The sequence below is a fragment of the Budorcas taxicolor genome, chromosome 21 (assembly GCF_023091745.1).
Source record: "Budorcas taxicolor isolate Tak-1 chromosome 21, Takin1.1, whole genome shotgun sequence".
NCBI classification, from domain to species: domain Eukaryota; kingdom Metazoa; phylum Chordata; class Mammalia; order Artiodactyla; family Bovidae; genus Budorcas; species Budorcas taxicolor.
Window position 1 is genome coordinate 73,967,292 of NC_068930.1, and position 8,786 is coordinate 73,976,077.

Here is an 8,786-nt window from a genome sequence, read left to right on the forward strand (position 1 = left end):
ATCCGGAGACCGTGCAGGTGAGGGAGAGGGTCTGTGAGGGCTTCACCAGGCTGGGTCCCGACTCCTGCAGCTGCACCTGGGACAGGACCCCTGTGGACAGAGAGAAGCACGGTGACCCGTGGGCTCAGATGCAGCTTCCCCACGTGCCCATGTCTGATCCAGAGACACTCACCTCTGGGGGCTGACAGCACAAAGACGAGGGTCCACAGTGGGTTCATCTTGGAGCAGATGAGAGTCACCACTCCTGGAGATCTCGTCAAGCCCGAGGAGGAACCTGAATTTAAGAGAGCTGGTGCTCTGTTTCTACCCTGTGACCTGAGTGGATATTTGCATATGGGAAGGACCTCTGTATAAAAAGCAGAAAGCAGTGAATGGAGGTCTTGTCTATGGGGCTCTCCCTGTGAAGGGGTGCTGACTGTGCCCTCTGAGAAATCAAGCCGTTCCTGGGGTCCCCCTCCCCAGACCAGGCAGACGGTTTTTTGAGGAATGAAATGATGACAAGGGCTGGTCAGGGAAAAAGATGCTTTCAGGGAACAATGGCAGATTTTGGGAAGAGAGTTTAATCCCATGGAGCGGCTTACCTTTACTCATCAAATGCCCACCACACATTCAGGGACCACGTAGATGTGTTATTTGTTTTCTTTTCTGATTCGCTTATGTTTACTTACTCCATATTCAAAAATTTGGGGAAAACATACATGTAATAATTACTGAGTTCAAATGGACTTGGGTACAATTAAATGTTCATCAGAATTCCCCAAACATTTATATTTCCTTTAGCTTGTGTGACTATTTATTCATCTGAAACAGCTTAAATATCCTCAAGAATCACTCTATAGATGTTTTTTTCTAATTAAACACAGGATTATAATTTACACAGCATTAATAATGCTTATTATTTAATTATCGATAATAATAATTAAACAAAACATTACTTTTGTGGACAAAGTAGACATTTCTGCTGAGATGTCTTCCCAGCATGGTGACTTTCCCAGTGGCCTGTCCTGCATTGCCCTGTGCACGGCTGAGTGTCTGCAGGAACTGGTGAAGCTCAGCATTCCCTCCCCGAGGGTGGACACTGCGGGCCCAAGGCTGCTGAGGACTGAGGACAGGCAGCTCCTGGGAGCTCCTCAGTGCTTCGACATGCTGCAGCTGTCCTGGCACTGGGCGCAGGCTCCCTCATCCTCCAGGGGCTTATTTCTTCCTCTCTGCTTCCCTGCCAGTGAGATGGGAGCTCAGGGAGCACAGTCCCCAGCACAGTGGTGAGAGGACACGCATGATTCTTGGGGGTAAATGTTCACACTGAACGGCGTGCAGAGTGTGAGGGCGGCACGGTCAGAGGAAAGCCCCTCCTCAGGAAGCAGGTTCCCTTGGAAACCCCACTGAGAGCAGCTTTCCCGAGTCCTGGGTCTCCGTGCCCTGGACTGAGCCTGAGGTCCTCTGAGTGAGCAGTACTGGAGAGCAGAGCACAGCTCCCCCCTCTCCCTGTGGCCCTGAGGCTGTGGCCTCACACCTGCATTTCCGTCTGTGAGGATGTAGATTGGGGATGACGACCATCACAGCGTGTGTGCACTTTACAGCGGGTTTCCCAGCAGAGGTGAGTGCTGTCATCAGTGGTGTTCTCTCTCCTGGAGCCTGAAAAGACCAGTGTGTGTCCCCATCTCTGACTGACATCCTGTCCATGTGACCCTGGTCCACTCCTTCCTGAGATATCAACACTGCAGCTTCAGGAAAGGTCAGCTCTCCCTCAGCCCAGGGATCTCACCTGTGTATCAACTGATGTGGAATGTGCTGTCTATGAAAAGCCCTTTTCTCCATTCTGTTTCATGAAAAGAGTCCTCTTATAGATGGAGATATAATTACAAATTTATAGAAGGAAATGTATGGAAGGAAAATTATAGAAGGAAATAGAATTTACCGCATTGCCTCTAGGTTTTCTAGAGTACCCTCTGTGGCCAGGTGTCTCTTATGGTTTTTTACTCTCAGAGTATCCTCTATGGCCAGGTGTTTCCATGGTTGTTTATTCTCAGAGTACCCTCTGTGACCAGCTGTTTCCCATGGTTATTTACTGTCAGTGTACCCTCTGTGGCTGGGTAACTTCCATGGTTGTTTAATCTCAGAGTACCCTCTGTGGCTGGGTAACTCCAGGTGTCTCTTATGGTTGTTTACTGTCGGTGTACCTTCTTTGGCCAGGTGTTTCCCATGGTTCTTTACTGTCAGTGTACCCTCTGTGGCCAGGTGTTTCTGATGGTTGTTTAGTGCCAGAGTACCGTGTGTGGCTAGGTGTTACCCATGGTTGGTTACTCTGTGGCCAGGTTTTCCCATGGTTGTGTACTGCCAGAGTACCCTCTGTGGCGAGGGGTCTCTTATGGTTGTTTACTGCCAGTGTACCTTTTGTGGCCAGGTGTTTCCCATGGTTGTTTACTCTCAGAGTAACCTCTGTGGCCAAGTGTTTCCGATGGATGTTTACTGCCAGAGTCCCATCTGTGGCTAAGAGTTTCCCATGGTTGTTTACTCGTGGCCAGTTGTTTCCCTGGGTATTTACTCTCAGAGTACCCTCTGTGGCCAGGTGTCTCTTATGGTTTTTATTCTCAAATTACCCTCTGTGACTAGCTGTTTCCCATGGTTATTTACTGAGAGTATAGCCTCTGTGCCAGGTGTTTCCCATGGTTCTTTCCTCTGAGAGTACCCTCTGTTGCCAGGTGTTTCCCATGGTTGTTTGCTGCCAGAGTACCCTCTGTTGCCAGGTGTTTCCCATGGTTGTTTACTACCAGAGTACCCTTTGTGACTAGCAGTTTCCCATGGTTATTTACTGTCAGTGTACCCTCTGTGCCCAGGTGTTTCCCATGGTTGTTTCCTTTCAGAGTACCCTCTGTTGCTAGGTAACTCCCTTGGTTGTTTACTGTCAGTGTACCCTCTGTGGACAGGTGTCTCTTATGGTTGTTTACTCACAGAATATCCTCTATTGCCAGGTATTTAAAATGGATCTTTACTGTCAGAGTACCATCTGTGGCCAGGTGTCTCTTATGGTCGTTTACTCTCAGAGTACACTCTGTGGCAAGGTGTTTCCCATGGTTGTCTACTGTGTGGCCGGGTGTTTCCCATTGTTGTTTACTCTCAGTGTGCCCTTTATGGCCAGGTTCTCCTATGGTTGTTTACAGTAAGTGTACCCTTGTTTCCAGATGTTTTCCATGGTTGTTCCTCTCAGTGTACCCTCTGTGGCCAGGTGTCTCTTATGGTTTTTCTTCTCAGATTACCCTCTGTGACTAGCTGTTTCCCATGGTTATTTACTGAGAGTACACCCTCTGTGGCCACGTGTTTCCCATGGTTCTTTCTTCTCAGAGTACCCTCTGTGGTGAGGTGTTTCCCTTGGCTGTTTACTGCCAGAGTACCCTCCGTGGCCAGCTGTTTCCCATGTTTATTTAGTCCTAGAGTGGCGTCTGTGGCCAGATGTCTGTTGTGGTTTTTTATTCTCAGTTTACCCTCTCTGACAAGCTGTTTCCCATGGTTGTTTACTGCCAGTGTATCATCTGTGGACAGGTGTCTCTTATGGTTTTTTATTCTCAGTTTACCCTCTGTGACCAGGTGTTTCCCATGGTTATTTGCTGTCAGTGTACCCTCTGTGGCCAGGTGTCTCTTATGGTCGTTTACTCTCAGAGTCCGCTCTGTGGCAAGGTGTTTCCCATGGTTGTTTACTGTGTGGCCGGGTGTTTCCCATTGTTTTTTACTCTCAGTGTAACCTTTGTGGCCAGGTTCACTTATGGTTGTTTACTGTCAGTGTACTCTTGTTTCAAGGAGTTTTCCATGGTTGTTTCCTCTCAGCACACCCTCTGTGACCAGGATTTCCCATGGTTATTTACTGCCGGTGTACCCTCTGTGGCGAGGTGTTTCCCATAGTTGTTTACATCAGAGTGCCCTCTGTGGCCTTGTGTTTTCCCTGGGTGTTTACTGTCAGAGTATCCTGTGTGGCCAGGTGTTTCCCATGGTTCTTTACTGTCAGTGTACCCTCTGTGGCCAGGTGTCTCCTTGGTTGTTTGCATCAGAGCGCCCTCTGTGGCCAGGTGTTTCCTTGGTTGTTTGCATCAGAGCGCCCTCTGTGGCCAGGTGTTTCCTTGGTTGTTTGCATCAGAGCGCCCTCTGGGGCCAGGTGTCTCCTTGGTTGTTTGCATCAGAGTGCCCTCTGTGGCCAGGTGTCTCCTTGGTTGTTTGCATCAGAGCGCCCTCTGGGGCCAGGTGTTTCCTTGGTTGTTTGCATCAGAGCACCCTCTGGGGCCAGGTGTTTCCTTGGTTGTTTGCATCAGAGTGCCCTCTGTGGCCAGGTGTTTCCTTGGTTGTTTGCATCAGAGCGCCCTCTGTGGCCAGGTGTCTCCTTGGTTGTTTGCATCAGAGCGCCCTCTGTGGCCAGGTGTCTCCTTGGTTGTTTGCATCAGAGCGCCCTCTGTGGCCAGGTGTTTCCTTGGTTGTTTGCATCAGAGCGCCCTCTGTGGCCAGGTGTTTCCTTGGTTGTTTGCATCAGAGCGCCCTCTGTGGCCAGGTGTTTCCTTGGTTGTTTGCATCAGAGCGCCCTCTGGGGCCAGGTGTTTCCTTGGTTGTTTGCATCAGAGCGCCCTCTGTGGCCAGGTGTTTCCTTGGTTGTTTGCATCAGAGCGCCCTCTGGGGCCAGGTGTTTCCTTGGTTGTTTGCATCAGAGCGCCCTCTGGGGCCAGGTGTCTCCTTGGTTGTTTGCATCAGAGCGCCCTCTGGGGCCAGGTGTCTCCTTGGTTGTTTGCATCAGAGCGCCCTCTGTGGCCAGGTGTTTCCTTGGTTGTTTGCATCAGAGTGCCCTCTGTGGCCAGGTGTTTCCTTGGTTGTTTGCATCAGAGTGCCCTCTGTGGCCAGGTGTTTCCTTGGTTGTTTGCATCAGAGCGCCCTCTGTGGCCAGGTGTCTCCTTGGTTGTTTGCATCAGAGCGCCCTCTGTGGCCAGGTGTCTCTTATGGCTGTTTACTCGCACTGTACCCTCTGTGGCCAGGTGTCTGTTTCAGTCTGTGCTAATTATTAACATGTTTGTTTGCTCTAGCGTTCTTGGTATAATTTGAGTACAAATTCTTTATCAGATATGCATTTTTAAAAAATTATTAATGTTGGCTGTGCTGGGTCTTCGTTGTCTGTGCTTTTGTCTAGTTGTGGTAGGCGGGGTCTACACTCATTTCAGTGCGTGGGCTTCTCACTGGTGGCTCCTGTTGTTGTGGTCTGCGTTGTGTGGCTTTTGTCTAGTTATGTTGAGCAGGGGCCATGATAGTTGTGGTGTGGGCTTCTCACCTGTGGCTCCTGTTGTGTGTGTGTTGTGTGGGCCTGTGTCTAGTTATGGTGAGCAGGGGCTGTGCTAGTTGTGGTGTGTGGGCTTCTCACTGGTGGTGCCTGTTGTTGTGGGTCTGCATTGTGTGACTTTTGTCTAGTTGTGGCGAGCAGGGGCTGCGCTAGTTGTGGTGTGTGGGCTTCTCACTGGTGGCGCCTGTTGTTGTGGGTCTGTGTTGTGTGGCTTTTGTCTAGTTGTGTTGAGCAGGGGCCACACTAGTTGTGGTGTAGGCTTCTCGTGGGTGGCTCCTGTTGTTGTGGGACACAGGCTCTGGGGCTCATGGGCTCAGTAGTTGCAGCTTCCGGGATCTAGAGCACAGGCTCAGTGGTTGCGGTGCGTGGGCTTAGGTGCTCCACAGCATGGACAGGGATCACCCTGCGTCCCCTGCATTGGCAGGAAGATTCTCTAATACTCAGCCACCAGGGAAGCCTTCAGCCGTGCCTTAGATTCTAGTTTGCCACACCCATATCTGGTGAGAGAGGCCAGGACTAAGAGGCCTGGTTGCCACACCCGTATCTGGGGAGAGAGGCCAGTATCGAGAGGCCTGGTTCCCACACCCGTATCTGGTGAGAGAGGCCAGGAACAAGAGGCCTGGGAGCTGGGGGTGCTCAGCCACAGTTCTGGGTGTGCCATTGAAAGCTTCTGGGCCTTTGGTGAGCGCCTCAACTTTCCTGGACTGTTTCCTCTCTTCAGAAGTGCCCTGCTGTTGGACTGTAGCCCGCCAGGCTCCTCTGTGCATGGGATTGCCCAGACAAGAATACTGCAGTGGGTGCCATTTCCTTCTGGAGAGATACACATTTGGAAGATATTTTCTCCTGGTTTGTGGTTTTGATGCAGGAAGGGGGGACCCCTTCCACGGCCTGAGAGCAGGCTCTTGTCTGACACTTGGAATGAATTGTCCGAGGAGACGTGTGCTGTCAGAGCAAGAGATTTTATTGGGAAGGGCTGCCTGGGTGGAGGGCGGGAGGGTGAGGGAAGCTGAGAGAACTGCTCTGCCACGTGGCTCGCAGTCTCAGGTTTTATGGGCATTGGGTTAGTTTCTGGTCTGTCTCTGGCCAGTCTTTCTGAATTGGGGTCCTTCCTGGTGGCATATGCATCACTCTTCCAAGGTGGATTCTGGCAAGGAGGATCCTGGGAGGTTGGTAAGACCTACGGATTGGAGTCTCCTGTCTCCTTTGACCTTTCCTTTCCTGGTTGGTGGTAGCTTGTTAGTTCCTTGTTCCTTACCCAGGACCTCCTGTTGTAAGATGACTCCTGCAAGTGGTTTCTCTGGTGCCTGGCAAGGACGGGCAGGTGGTTTTGGTTAGTGGTTCCCCTAACACTTTGTCCTTTGGTTTTCTTGAGCAAGGGAGTGAATGTATACATTTTTAAATGTATAACTTCACAAAAACACATACACTTCACTTACACTGTATACAGTGTTTTAATTAATTTATTTAAAACATTTTGTATATTTGCTTTTTTGTTATGTTTCAGAACTCATCACCAGATTCAAGGCCATGTAGATCTTTAGTTGTTTTCTAAAATGTTTATAGTTTTTAATTGAAATGTGGTGTCCATTGCAAAGTTTGTGTTTATGTTCTTTTCATTCCGTATGGTTTTTAATCAGTTGTTCCCTGGCCGTGTGTTCAGCAGTGTCATGGAGATTTTTGGCTCTGTTTCAGTTTGGGCTTCCAGTCTGAGCGCTCACCTCAGAGCTGCTTCTGGGTGAGCCCTCTGAGGTCTGTGAGCGCGGGGCTGCCCGCTCTTCTCTGGCGGCCCGCAGGGGGCGCCAACCCCACCTCTGACCCGCGGGCGCAGGACGCTTTGCCTTCAGACCGGGCTCGGTGACCAGCTGGCGGGAGCTTTGTCTCCTCACGGCCCTCAGGGCTCGGGCTCCTGGATAACGGGGCTGCGTCCAGGCTGAGAGGAGCTGGGTTTGCTTCAGTGCCCACCAGCAGGGAGGCGCTGCAAGAGGGAAAAATGAGGACAGAGTAGACGTTTCCTGTGTCCAGGGGAGTGCTGACCGGAGGTCCATCTCAGAGGACGCGGGGGGAAAGAGCTCCATGTGCAAAACGGTGGGTTTTTAGTTAGATTTCTGTGTGATCTAGAGGATGGCCAGTGGTGTTCTTCCGTGTAGGTGGCCAGTTTTCCTGCCACTGTTTCTTGAAAGGACTGTCCTTTCCTCTTCACACGTTTGTGGCTTGATTTTCATGAACTGTCCGCATACACGTGGCTTTATTCCTGGGCTCCCTGTTCTCTCCTTGAGCCCCTGTGCCTGTGTTTGTGCCAGGTCCTCACTGCTGTGGTCACTGCAGCTCCGTGACGTAGTTTGAAGTCAGAGAGGAAGATGCCTCCAGGTTCATTCTTCTTTCTCAGAGTCTTTCTGGCTGTTAAGGATCGTCAGTTGTTGTAGAATATTATTAGGAATATTCTTTGAATGTTTCTATGAAAAATGCCATTAGATATTATATTTTGATTGCAGTGCATTTGTTGATGGCTTTTGTTGGAATGGACATTTTAATAATTCATTCTTCCAGTGCATGAGCATGGAATATTTGTTTTCTTTGGTTTCTTTATCAGTGCTTTCTAGTTTTCTGACTACTGGTCTTTTATGTCCTTGGTTAAGTGTTTTCTTAATTTTTGTTTCTGACTGTTTTTAGTGTATAGAAACACAACTGATTTTCATATATTGATTCAGATTGTAAATTGTAGTATTTTATATGATTGTAAATTGATCCCAAATTATTCAACTTTACTGAATGTATTCTAACAACTGTTTGTGAAGTTATGTGGGAAATTTTATTTGTAAATTCCATGTGGACTCCTTCAAGGGCAATGAGCATCACAACTTCCCCTGAATTTCGTCTGGGTAAGTCTTGGCTTCTATAAGAAAGTTTCAAGCCTGTCTGATCTGATTTTCTTTTGTGGTATTAAATGGTTTTTTGAAAAATAATTTACTTTTCAGTAACTTAAAATGTGCAGGAAACTCTTAATAATGGTAAAAAAATACTCACATCTGCCACATCACCTGAAATACTCCATGTGTTTCATTCAAAATGGGTGCATTCTCCTGTGGAACCAGCACATAATCTCCCAAATCAGGAAATCATATGGTTTCTACATTATAACGTAATCCATAGCTCCACTTCCACTTTCAGCTACTGTCCAATTGTATGAATGTGTCTTTTTCCCCATCCTCATCCAATTTTGTTTTAGACCATTACTGAGATTTTCAGACATTGGACAGACTTGGTGAGTGTAAAGCAGACATAGTGAATGTGGGATCCGGGTGGCCTTTTCTGTATGGATTTTCTCACTAAAGATGTTTATAATGTTTATTCATGTTGTAACATGTATCAATACTACATTCTTTTCCCCCATAGTAATTAGAAATAAATAACATGCCATTTACCATTTACATATTTGTAAGCATACAGTGTTGGAGTATGAACTACCTTTACTTGTTTT